This window comes from Leptodactylus fuscus, chromosome 1, assembly GCF_031893055.1.
Source record: "Leptodactylus fuscus isolate aLepFus1 chromosome 1, aLepFus1.hap2, whole genome shotgun sequence".
In the NCBI taxonomy this organism is placed as follows: Eukaryota; Metazoa; Chordata; class Amphibia; order Anura; family Leptodactylidae; genus Leptodactylus; species Leptodactylus fuscus.
The window spans coordinates 33,323,494-33,335,634 of NC_134265.1; the positions used below are offsets into that span (position 1 = coordinate 33,323,494).

The window sequence follows — 12,141 nt, forward strand, 5'->3', positions numbered from 1 at the left end:
CCATTGTCTGACTGGGAATTCAAAGAATATATTGGGAATACAAATACCCTCATTTCTTGCTACTGCCATATAGTGCCAGTTTCTGACTGGGAATTCAAAGAATATATTGGGGTTACGTGCACCCACAATTTTTACTACTGGTATACAGTGCCATTGTCTGACTGGGAATTCAAAGAGTATATTGGGAATACAAATACCCTCATTTCTTGCTACTGCCATATAGTGCCAGTTTCTGACTGGTAATTCAAAGAATATATTGGGGTTACGTGCACCCACAATTTTTACTACTGGTATACAGTGCCATTGTCTGACTGGGAATTCAAAGAATATATTGGGGTTATAAATACCCTCATTTCTTGCTACTGCCATATAGTGCCAGTTTCTGACTGGTAATTCAAAGAATATATTGGGGTTACGTGCACCCACAATTTTTACTACTGGTATACAGTGCCATTGTCTGACTGGGAATTCAAAGAATATATTGGGGTTATAAATACCCTCATTTCTTGCTACTGCCATATAGTGCCAGTTTCTGACTGGTAATTCAAAGAATATATTGGGGTTACGTGCACCCACAATTTTTACTACTGGTATACAGTGCCATTGTCTGACTGGGAATTCAAAGAATATATTGGGGTTATAAATACCCTCATTTCTTGCTACTGCCATATAGTGCCAGTTTCTGACTGGTAATTCAAAGAATATATTGGGGTTACGTGCACCCACAATTTTTACTACTGGTATACAGTGCCATTGTCTGACTGGGAATTCAAAGAATATATTGGGAATACAAATACCCTCATTTCTTGCTACTGCCATATAGTGCCAGTTTCTGACTGGGAATTCAAAGAATATATTGGGGTTACGTGCACCCACAATTTTTACTACTGGTATACAGTGCCATTGTCTGACTGGGAATTCAAAGAATATATTGGGAATACAAATACCCTCATTTCTTGCTACTGCCATATAGTGCCAGTGTCTGACTGGGAATTCAAAGAATATATTGGGGTTACGTGCACCCACAATTTTTACTACTGGTATACAGTGCCATTGTCTGACTGGGAATTCAAAGAATATATTGGGAATACAAATACCCTCATTTCTTGCTACTGCCATATAGTGCCAGTGTCTGACTGGTAATTCAAAGAATATATTGGGGTTACGTGCACCCACAATTTTTACTACTGGTATACAGTGCCAATTTCTAACTAGGAATTCAAAATGCGCAAGGCTCCCGGAAAGGGACGTGGACGAGGCCGTGGGCGAGGTCGGGGGAATGGTTCTGGGGAGCAAGGTAGCAGTGAAGCCACAGGGCGTCCCGTGCCTACTCCTGTGGGGCAGCAAGCATTGCGCCACTCCACAGTGCCAGGGTTGCTTGCCACATTAACTAAACTGCAGGGTACAAACCTTAGTAGGCCCGAGAACCAGGAACAGGTCTTGCAATGGCTGTCAGAGAACGCTTACAGCACATTGTCCAGCAGCCAGTCAGACTCTGCCTCCTCTCCTCCTATTACCCAACAGTCTTGTCTTCCTTCCTCCCAAAATTCCGAAGCTTTACAGAACAATAACCCAAACTGTCCCTGCTCCCCAGAGCTGTTCTCCGCTCCTTTCATTGTCCCTCAACCTGCCTCTCCACGTCACGATTCCACGAACCTAACAGAGGAGCATCTGTGTCCAGATGCTCAAACACTAGAGTCTCCTCCATCTCCGTTCGATTTGGTGGTGGATGACCAGCAACCCACCCTCATCGACGATGATGTGACGCAGTTGCCGTCAGGGCATCCAGTTGACTGGCGCATTGTGCGGGAGGAGGAGATGAGACAGGAGTTGGAAGAGGAAGTGGTGGATGATGAGGACACTGACCCGACCTGGACAGGGGGGATGTCAAGCGGGGAAAGTAGTGTGGATGTTGAGGCAGGTGCAGCACCAAAAAGGGTAGCTAGAGGCAGAGGCAGAGGTCAGCAGCTTAGGCGAAGCCAGGCCACACCCGGAATCTCCCAAGATGTTCCAGTTCGTACCCAGCCCCGAAAAACTCCCACCTCGAGGGCACGTTTCTCGAAGGTGTGGAGTTTTTTCAAGGAATGCGCCGAGGACAGATATAGTGTTGTCTGCACAATTTGCCTCTCGAAATTGATTAGGGGCTCTGAGAAGAGCAACCTGTCCACCACTTCAATGCGCCGTCATTTGGAATCCAAGCACTGGAATCAGTGGCAGGCAGCAACGGCAGGACAAAGGCCGCCTGCCGTTCACGCCACTGCCACTGCCTCTGCCTCTGCCACTGCCACTGCTGACTGTGCTGGCGATGCACTCCAGAGGACGAGCCAGGACACCACTTCATCTGCCTCCGCCACTTTGTTGACTTCTACCTCATCCTCCCCTGGTCCTGTCTTATCTCCTTCTCCTGCACCATCAAAGGCACCATCAGGCGTTTCTTTACAACAACCCACCATCTCTCAGACATTGGAGCGGCGGCAGAAATACACTGCTAACCACCCACACGCGCAAGCCTTGAACGCCAACATCGCTAAACTGCTGGCCCAGGAGATGTTGGCGTTCCGGCTTGTTGAAACTCCCGCCTTCCTGGACCTGATGGCAACTGCGGCACCTCGCTATGCCGTCCCTAGCCGTCACTACTTCTCCCGGTGTGCCGTCCCCGCCTTGCACCAGCACGTGTCACTCAACATCAGGCGGGCCCTTAGTTCCGCGCTTTGCACAAAGGTCCACTTGACCACCGACGCGTGGACAAGTGCATGCGGACAGGGACGCTACATTTCACTGACGGCACACTGGGTGAATGTAGTTGAGGCTGGGACTGCTTCCCAAACTGGCCCGGTGTACCTCGTCTCCCCGCCTAACATTCCTGGCAGGGACACGAGAAGAACACCCCCCTCCTCCTCCTCCTCTACCGCCTCCTCCTCCGCCACCGCCTCCTCCTCCGCCACCGCCTCCTCCTCCGCTGTTAGATTGACCCCAGCTACGAGTTGGAAACGTTGCAGCACTGGCGTTGGTAGACGTCAGCAGGCTGTGCTGAAGCTGATCAGCTTGGGGGACAGACAGCACACTGCCTCCGAGGTGAGGGATGCCCTCCTCGATGAGACGGCAATATGGTTTGAGCCGCTGCACCTGGGCCCAGGCATGGTCGTTTGTGATAACGGCCGGAACCTGGTAGCAGCTCTGGAGCTTGCCGGACTCCAACATGTTCCATGCCTGGCCCACGTCTTCAACCTAGTGGTGCAACGTTTCCTAAAGAGCTACCCCAATGTTCCAGAGCTACTGGTGAAAGTGCGGCGCATGTGCGCCCACTTTCGCAAGTCGACAGTAGCCGCTGCTAGCTTAAAATCTCTCCAGCAACGCCTGCATGTGCCACAACACCGGCTTTTGTGCGACGTCCCCACACGCTGGAACTCAACGTTTCAGATGTTGAATAGAGTGGTTGAGCAGCAGAGACCTTTGATGGAATACCAGCTACAAAACCCTAGGGTGCCACAAAGTCAGCTGCCTCAGTTTCACATCCATGAGTGGCCATGGATGAGAGACCTTTGTGACATCCTACGGGTCTTTGAGGAGTCCACAAGGAGGGTGAGCTCTGAGGATGCGATGGTGAGCCTTACAATCCCGCTCTTGTGTGTTCTGAGAGAATCCCTGATTGACATCAGGGATAACTCAGATCACACAGAGGAGTTAGGGATAGCATCCGATCCGTCACAGCTGGAGAGTAGGTCCACACATCTGTCCGCTTCACTGCGTTTAATGGAGGAGGAGGAGGAGGAGGAGGAGGAGGAAGAAGAGTTGTCCGATGATGTGATGGTGATACAGGAGGCTTCCGGGCAACTTCGAATCATCCCATTGTTGCAGCGCGGATGGGTAGACATGGAGGATGAGGAGGAAATGGAGATTGAACTTTCCGGTGGGGCCAGAGGAGTCATGCCAACTAACACTGTGGCAGACATGGCTGAGTTCATGTTGGGGTGCTTTACAACCGACAAGCGTATTGTCAAAATCATGGAGGACAACCAGTACTGGATCTTTGCTATCCTTGACCCCCGGTATAAAAACAACATCTCGTCTTTTATTCCGGTAGAGGGGAGGGCCAATCGCATCAATGCTTGCCACAGGCAATTGGTGCAGAATATGATGGAGATGTTTCCAGCATGTGACAGTGGCGGCAGGGAGGGCAGTTCCTCCAGTAGGCAACCAAGTTCTCACCGGTCCACACAAACGAGGGGCACACTGTCTAAGGTCTGGGACACCTTGATGGCACCCCCTCGCCAAAGTGCCGCCACGGAGGGTCCTAGTGTCACCAGGCGTGAGAAGTATAGGCGCATGTTGCGGGAATACCTTTCCGACCACAGCCCTGTCCTCTCCGACCCCTCTGCGCCCTACACGTATTGGGTGTCGAAGTTGGACCTGTGGCTTGAACTTGCCCTATATGCCTTGGAGGTGCTGTCCTGTCCTGCCGCCAGCGTCCTATCTGAGAGGGTGTTCAGTGCAGCCGGTGGCATCATCACTGACAAGCGCACCCGTCTGTCAGCTGAGAGTGCCGACCGGCTCACTTTGATAAAAATGAACCACCACTGGATAGAGCCTTCATTTTTGTGCCCACCTGTGTAAAGCACCCCAACATGAAACTCCATGTCTGTACTCAACCTCTCCAATTCCTCCGCATCCTCATACTCATCCACCATAAGCGTTGCACAATTCTGCTAATACTAGGCTCCCTCCAACATGATTTCCCCCAACTCTGCTGGTTAGAGGCTCCCTCCACCCTGATTTCCACCAACTCTGCTGGTTAGAGGCTCCCTCCACCCTGCTTTCCCACAACTCTGCTGGTTAGAGGCTCCTTCCACCATGAATTTGCCCAAACTGGGCTGTTTAGAGGCTCCCTCCACCATGAATTGGTCCAAACTGGGCTGGTTAGAGGCTCCCTCCACCATTAATTGGTCCAAACTGGGCTGGTTAGAGGCTCCCTCCACCATGAATTTGCCCAAACTGGGCTGTTTAGAGGCTCCCTCCACCATGAATTTGCCCAAACTGGGCTGTTTAGAGGCTCCCTCCACCATGAATTGGTCCAAACTGGGTTTTTTAGAGGCTCCCTCCACCATGAATTGGTCCAAACTGGGGTGGTTAGAGGCTCCCTCCACCATTAATTGGTCCAAACTGGGCTGGTTAGAGGCTCCCTCCACCATTAATTGGTCCAAACTGGGCTGGTTAGAGGCTCCCTCCACCATTAATTGGTCCAAACTGGGCTGGTTAGAGGCTCCCTCCACCATGAATTTGCCCAAACTGGGCTGTTTAGAGGCTCCCTCCACCATGAATTTGCCCAAACTGGGCTGGTTAGAGGCTCCCTCCACCATGAATTGGTCCAAACTGGGGTTTTTAGAGGCTCCCTCCACCATGAATTGGTCCAAACTTGGCTGTTTAGAGGCTCCCTCCACCATGAATTGGTCCAAACTGGGGTGGTTAGAGGCTCCCTCCACCATTAATTGGTCCAAACTGGGCTGGTTAGAGGCTCCCTCCACCATTAATTGGTCCAAACTGGGCTGGTTAGAGGCTCCCTCCACCATGAATTTGCCCAAACTGGGCTGTTTAGAGGCTCCCTCCACCATGAATTTGCCCAAACTGGGCTGGTTAGAGGCTCCCTCCACCATGAATTGGTCCAAACTGGGGTTTTTAGAGGCTCCCTCCACCATGAATTGGTCCAAACTGGGGTGGTTAGAGGCTCCCTCCACCATTAATTGGTCCAAACTGGGCTGGTTAGAGGCTCCCTCCACCATTAATTGGTCCAAACTGGGCTGGTTAGAGGCTCCCTCCACCATGAATTTGCCCAAACTGGGCTGTTTAGAGGCTCCCTCCACCATGAATTTGCCCAAACTGGGCTGGTTAGAGGCTCCCTCCACCATGAATTGGTCCAAACTGGGGTTTTTAGAGGCTCCCTCCACCATGAATTGGTCCAAACTGGGGTTTTTAGAGGCTCCCTCCACCATGAATTGGTCCAAACTGGGGTGGTTAGAGGCTCCCTCCACCATTAATTGGTCCAAACTGGGCTGGTTAGAGGCTCCCTCCACCATTAATTGGTCCAAACTGGGCTGGTTAGAGGCTCCCTCCACCATGAATTGGTCCAAACTGGGTTTTTTAGAGGCTCCCTCCACCATGAATTGGTCCAAACTTGGCTGTTTAGAGGCTCCCTCCACCATTAATTGGTCCAAACTGGGCTGGTTAGAGGCTCCCTCCACCATGAATTGGTCCAAACTGGGTTTTTTAGAGGCTCCCTCCACCATGAATTTGCCCAAACTGGGCTGTTTAGAGGCTCCCTCCACCATGAATTGGTCCAAACTGGGTTTTTTAGAGGCTCCCTCCACCATGAATTGGTCCAAACTGGGCTGGTTAGAGGCTCCCTCCACCATGAATTGGTCCAAACTGGGGTGGTTAGAGGCTCCCTCCACCATTAATTGGTCCAAACTGGGCTGGTTAGAGGCTCCCTCCACCATTAATTGGTCCAAACTGGGCTGGTTAGAGGCTCCCTCCACCATGAATTTGCCCAAACTGGGCTGGTTAGAGGCTCCCTCCACCATGAATTGGTCCAAACTGGGTTTTTTAGAGGCTCCCTCCACCATGAATTTGCCCAAACTGGGCTGGTTAGAGGCTCCCTCCACCATGAATTGGTCCAAACTGGGGTTTTTAGAGGCTCCCTCCACCATGAATTTGCCCAAACTCTGCTGGTTAGAGGCTCAATCCACCCTGATTTTCAAAACAAATGTTGGTGCCAACCTCAACTTACTACAAGGGCCAAATTCACTGCTGGTGACAAGCTCTCCTCACTGCAAGTGCCAAATACACATGTTTCAAGGTGTTTTCCTACTGTCAGAGAGGTGGTATTGAGTGTGTAAAGTGTGTAGTTGTTAGGCTGTGATGTTGGGGTAATAGAGGGTCTTTGGTGTGTTAGATGCCCCCAGACATGCTTCCCCTGCTGTCCCAGTGTCATTCCAGAGGTGTTGGCATCATTTCCTGGGGTGTCATAGTGGACTTGGTGACCCTCCAGACACGGATTTGGGTTTCCCCCTTAACGAGTATCTGTTCCCCATAGACTATAATGGGGTTCGAAACCCGTTCGAACACACGAACATTGAGCGGCTGTTCGAATCGAATTTCGAACCTCGAACATTTTAGTGTTCGCTCATCTCTAGTTATTACATAAGGTGTGGCACATGACTATTGGATAAGGCCTAATGTAATCTACATCTCATTATTACTTTCCAAACTGGGATGACCTTTCTCATGAAATAAAGAAGAATTTAAAATATTTATGTGTAAACCAACATCTTACTAATTCTAGATGTATATATCACAGCAAGAGAGATAATGATCACATGCTGCTCAGACCACTCCAGCCTTGATCAATAGGTTATAGAACCTGTTTCTACACACACCTTCAAAGATGAGACCCTTACCACAAACAGATAAGGAGTTATAACCCATTCATTAACATTCCACACGCCTTATCCCCTAAAGGGGTCTCTTAGACTCTAAACAGACATGCTTATAAAGTTTATATAAGAAAAAGGTTACAAGATGGCTGACAAAATACAAGATGGAGGATGTGATCCTAACACTGTAAGCATACTTTTTTTTATTGACCAGACAATCCTGTTGCTGAAAAATGTTTTTGGGCAAGAGTTAACATTTTTTTATATAATACATACAGCTGTGCAATTAAAAAAAAAAAAAAAAAAAAAAAAAAAGAACCCTTCCTTTATATACAAGTGGTTTCTTGTAGCCTGCGCTATTCTTAAAAAAAAATACAAAATCATCTTTTTGTAATTTCATGGGCTTAATATTCCACTCTGGTGACTGACCAAACACAGTGTGATGGAGTTGCTGTTGTTTAAGTGTTTCTCTGTATGCACAGTGCGCATATCTACATACACATAGTAGTGCAGCCTCCACTAATCTAAAAAAAAAGAATCTTTGTTATTTCAGAATTTGTGGGTGTTTTTTGGGGTTAATAGTTAAGCGCTGTCTGTATGCATTTAAAAAATTACTCAAAAGAACAGGGTCAGGGAATAATCGTACACATTAGGGAGAGTGTGTACCTACATAGGCAGTACGGAAACTTACAAGTCATTCCTGCTCCGTACTGTCTATGTAGGCACACACGCTCCCTGACGTGTACGATTATCCCCTGACCCTGGTCTATAGTCTCTCACTCCGCCAAATCAGTATCCCTGTGCTATGCTGACGAGGTCCAAAAGACCGAAACAGCGCTGTCCATAGCTGGGAATCTGTTCCTTTTGGAATAGAAATACTAATTTGGCAATTAAATCCGCATCATGATAGTAGACTTATTAACTGAGTCATGCATGATGTTAAGGAGGCTGCTCTCTAGAGGGCGGCATACAGAGGCACTGTTCTCCTAATTACATCCTGGAGAATAGATTCAAAAGAACAGGGTAGGGAAAAGAAAAAAGGTGCGGAGGAAACAATCATGCAAGTACTAACAATAAGACAGTGTTCTACACTATGTTTTATAGATAGGTTCCTAGGAAGCCTGACAGTGTCCTACACTATGTTTTATAGATAAGTTCCTAGGAGCCCTGACAGTGTTCTACACTATGTTTTATAGATAGGTTCCTAGGAGTCCTGACAGTGTTCTACACTATGTTTTATAGATAGGTTCCTAGGAGCCCCGACATTGTTCTACACTATGTTTTATAGATAGGTTCCTAGGAGCCCCGACATTGTTCTACACTATGTTTTATAGATAGGTTCCTAGTAGAGATGAGCGAACACCCAAATGTTCGAAGTTCGAAATCCGATTTGAACAGCTGCTCACTGTTCGACTGTTCGAACGGGTTTCGAACCCCATTATAGTCTATGGGGAACATATACTCGTTAAGGGGGAAACCCAAATCCATCTCAGGAGGGTCACCAAGTCCACTATGACACCCCAGGAAATGATACCAACACCCTGGAATGACACTGGGACAGCAGGGGAAGCATGTCTGGGGGCATATAAGTCACTTTATTACATGGAAATCCCTGTCAGCTTGCGATTTTCGCAAGCTAACTTTTTCCCATAGGAATGTATTGGCCAGCATTGATTGGCCAGTCTTCAGAATTCGGCCAATCAGTGCTGGCTCTGCCGGAGGAGTCGGAGTCTAAGATCGCTCCACACCAGTCTCCATTCAGGTCCGACCTTAGACTCCGCCTCCTCCGGCAGAGCCAGCGCTGATTGGCTGAATTCTGAAGACTGGCCAATCAACGCTGGCCAATGCATTACTATGGGTATGCAGTGATGCAGCTGAAATGAGCGAGTGCACACACTCACCTCTGCTGTGCAGAGACTCAGCAGTGTCGAGCCAGTTCTGCTCAACTACACCGTGTGCCGGTCGGCTCTGCTGTGCGAGCTCGGCACACACTCAGCTCTGCTGATTTTGTATACTGATTCTGTATACTGGCCAATCAACGCTGGCCAATGCCAGCGGTGATGCAGAGCTGAGTGTGTGCCGAGCTCACACAGCAGAGCCGACCGGCACACGGTGTAGTTGGGCAGAACTGGCTCAACACTGCTGAGTCTCTGCACGTCTTCTGTATCTCATTCGGCCAATCAACGCTGCTCAATGCATTCCTATGGGAAAAAAGTTTATCTCACAAAAAACACAATTACACACCCGATAGAGCCCCAAAAAGTTATTTTTAATAACATTCCCACATAAATAAAGGTTATCCCTAGCTATCCCTGCCTGTACATCTATCCTTGTCTCATAGTCACAAAGTTCACAGTCTCCTATGACCCGGATTTGAAATCCACTATTCGTCTAAAATGGGGGTCACCTGATTTCGGCAGCCAATGACTTTTTCCGATTTTTTTCAATGCCCCCGTTGTCGTAGTTCCTGTCCCACCTCCCCTGCGCTGTTATTGGTGCAAAAAAAGCGCCAGGGAAGGTGGGAGGGGAATAGAATTTTTTTGGAGTTTGCCACGTGGTGTCCGTATGGAATCAAACATCTCGAACAGCCTGATATCCGATCGAACATGTGTTCAATAGAACACTGTTCGCTCATCTCTAGTTCCTAGAAGCCCTGACAGTGTTCTACACTATGTTTTATAGATAGGTTCCAAGGAGACCTGATAGTATTCTACACTATGTTTTATAGAAAGGTTCCTAGGAGCCCTGACAGTGTTCTACACTATGTTTTATAGATAGGTTTCTAGGAGCCCTGACAGTGTTCTACACTATGTTTTATAGATAGGTCCCTAGGAGCCCTGACAGTGTTCTACACTATGTTTTATATATAGGTTCCTAGGAGCCCTGACAGTGTTCTACACTATGTTTTATAGATAGGTTCCTAGGAGCCCTGACAGTGTTCTACACTATGTTTTATAGATAGGTTCCTAGGAGCCCTGACAGTGTCATACACTATGTTATATATATAGGTTCCTAGGAGCCCTGACAGTGTTCTACACTATGTTTTATAGATAGGTTCCTAGGAGCCCTGACAGTGTTCTACACTATGTTTTATAGATAGGTTCCAAGCCCTGACAGTTTTCTACACTATGTTTTATAGATAGGTTCCTAGGAGTCCTGACAGTGTTCTCCACTATGTTTTATAGATAGGTTCCTAGGGGCCCTGACAGTATTCTACTCTTTGTATTACAGATAGGTTCCTAGGAGCCCTGACAGTGTTATATACTATGTTTTATAGATAGGTTCCGAGCCCTGACAGTGTTCTACACTATGTTTTATAGATAGGTTCCTAGGAGCCCTGACAGTGTTCTACACTATGTTTTATAAATAGGTTCCTAGGAGTCCTGACAGTGTTCTACACTATGTTTTATAGATAGACTTCTCCCGTGCATCCCCCATACTCTGGAACTCCTTACCACGACACATAAGACTGACCCCCACAATCACAGGATTCAAGAAGGCCCTGAAGACTCACCTATTCAGGAAAGCCTACAACCTCCAATAACACTATCACCGCACTGCCATCTGTACAGTCTCCCCCTCTCCTTCTGTCTCTACCCCCCTTCCCTCATAGATTGTAAGCCCTCGCGGGCAGGGCCCTCTACCCCACTGTGCCAGCCGATCACTGTTAGTATGATATGTACCTGTATATTTTGTGTATTGTATGTAACCCCCAAATGTAAAGCACCATGGAATTAATGGTGCTATATAAATAAACAATAATAATAATAATAATATAGATAGGTTCCTAGGAGCCCTGACAGTGTTATACACTATGTATTATAGATAGGTTCCTAGGAGCCCTGACAGTGTTATACACTATGTTTTATAGATAGGTTCCTAGGAGCGCTGACAGTGTTCTACACTATGTTTTATAGATAGGTTCCTAGGAGCCCTGACAGTGTTCTACACCATGTTTTATAGATAGGTTCCTAGGAGCCCTGACAGTGTTATACATTATGTTTTATAGATAGGTTCCTAGGAGCCCGGACGGTGTTATACACTATGTTTTATACATAGGTTCCTAGGAGCCCTGACAGTGTTCTACACTATGTTTTATAGATAGGTTTCTAGGAGCCCTGACAATGTTCTACACTATGTTTTATAGATAGGTTCCTAGGAGCCCTGACAGTGTTCTACACTATGTTTTATAGATAGGTTCCTAGGAGCGCTGACAGTGTTCTATACTATGTATTATAGATAGGTTCCTAGGAGCGCTGACGGTGTTCTACACGATAGGTTCCTAGGAGCCCTGACAGTGTTCTACACTATGTTTTATAGATAGGTTCCTAGGAGCGCTGACAGTGTTCAACACTATGTTTTATAGATAGGTTCCTAGTAGCCCTGACAGTGTCATACACTATGTTTTATAGATAGGTTCCTAGGAGCGCTGACAGTGTTCTATACTATGTATTATAGATAGGTTTCTAGGAGCCCTGACAGTGTTCTACACTATGTATTATAGATAGGTTTCTAGGAGCCCTGACAGTTTTCTATACTATGTATTATAGATAGGTTTCTAGGAGCCCTGACAGTGTTCTACACTATGTATTATAGATAGGTTTCTAGGAGTGCTGAGAGTGTTCTACACTATGTTTTATAGATAGGTTCCTAGGAGCGCTGACAGTGTTCTATATTATGTTTTATAGATAGGTTCCTAGGAGCCCTGACAGTG

The 12,141-nt window shown here is 47.5% G+C and overlaps 1 protein-coding gene across 1 annotated transcript in view; it reads right to left on the reverse strand.

Moving 5' to 3' along the window:
* The window catches only part of LOC142198498 (von Willebrand factor A domain-containing protein 5A-like), a 46,005-nt gene that overhangs the window by 8,542 nt on the left and 25,322 nt on the right, over positions 1 to 12,141 (reverse strand). The gene's annotated exons all lie outside the window — the stretch shown is intronic.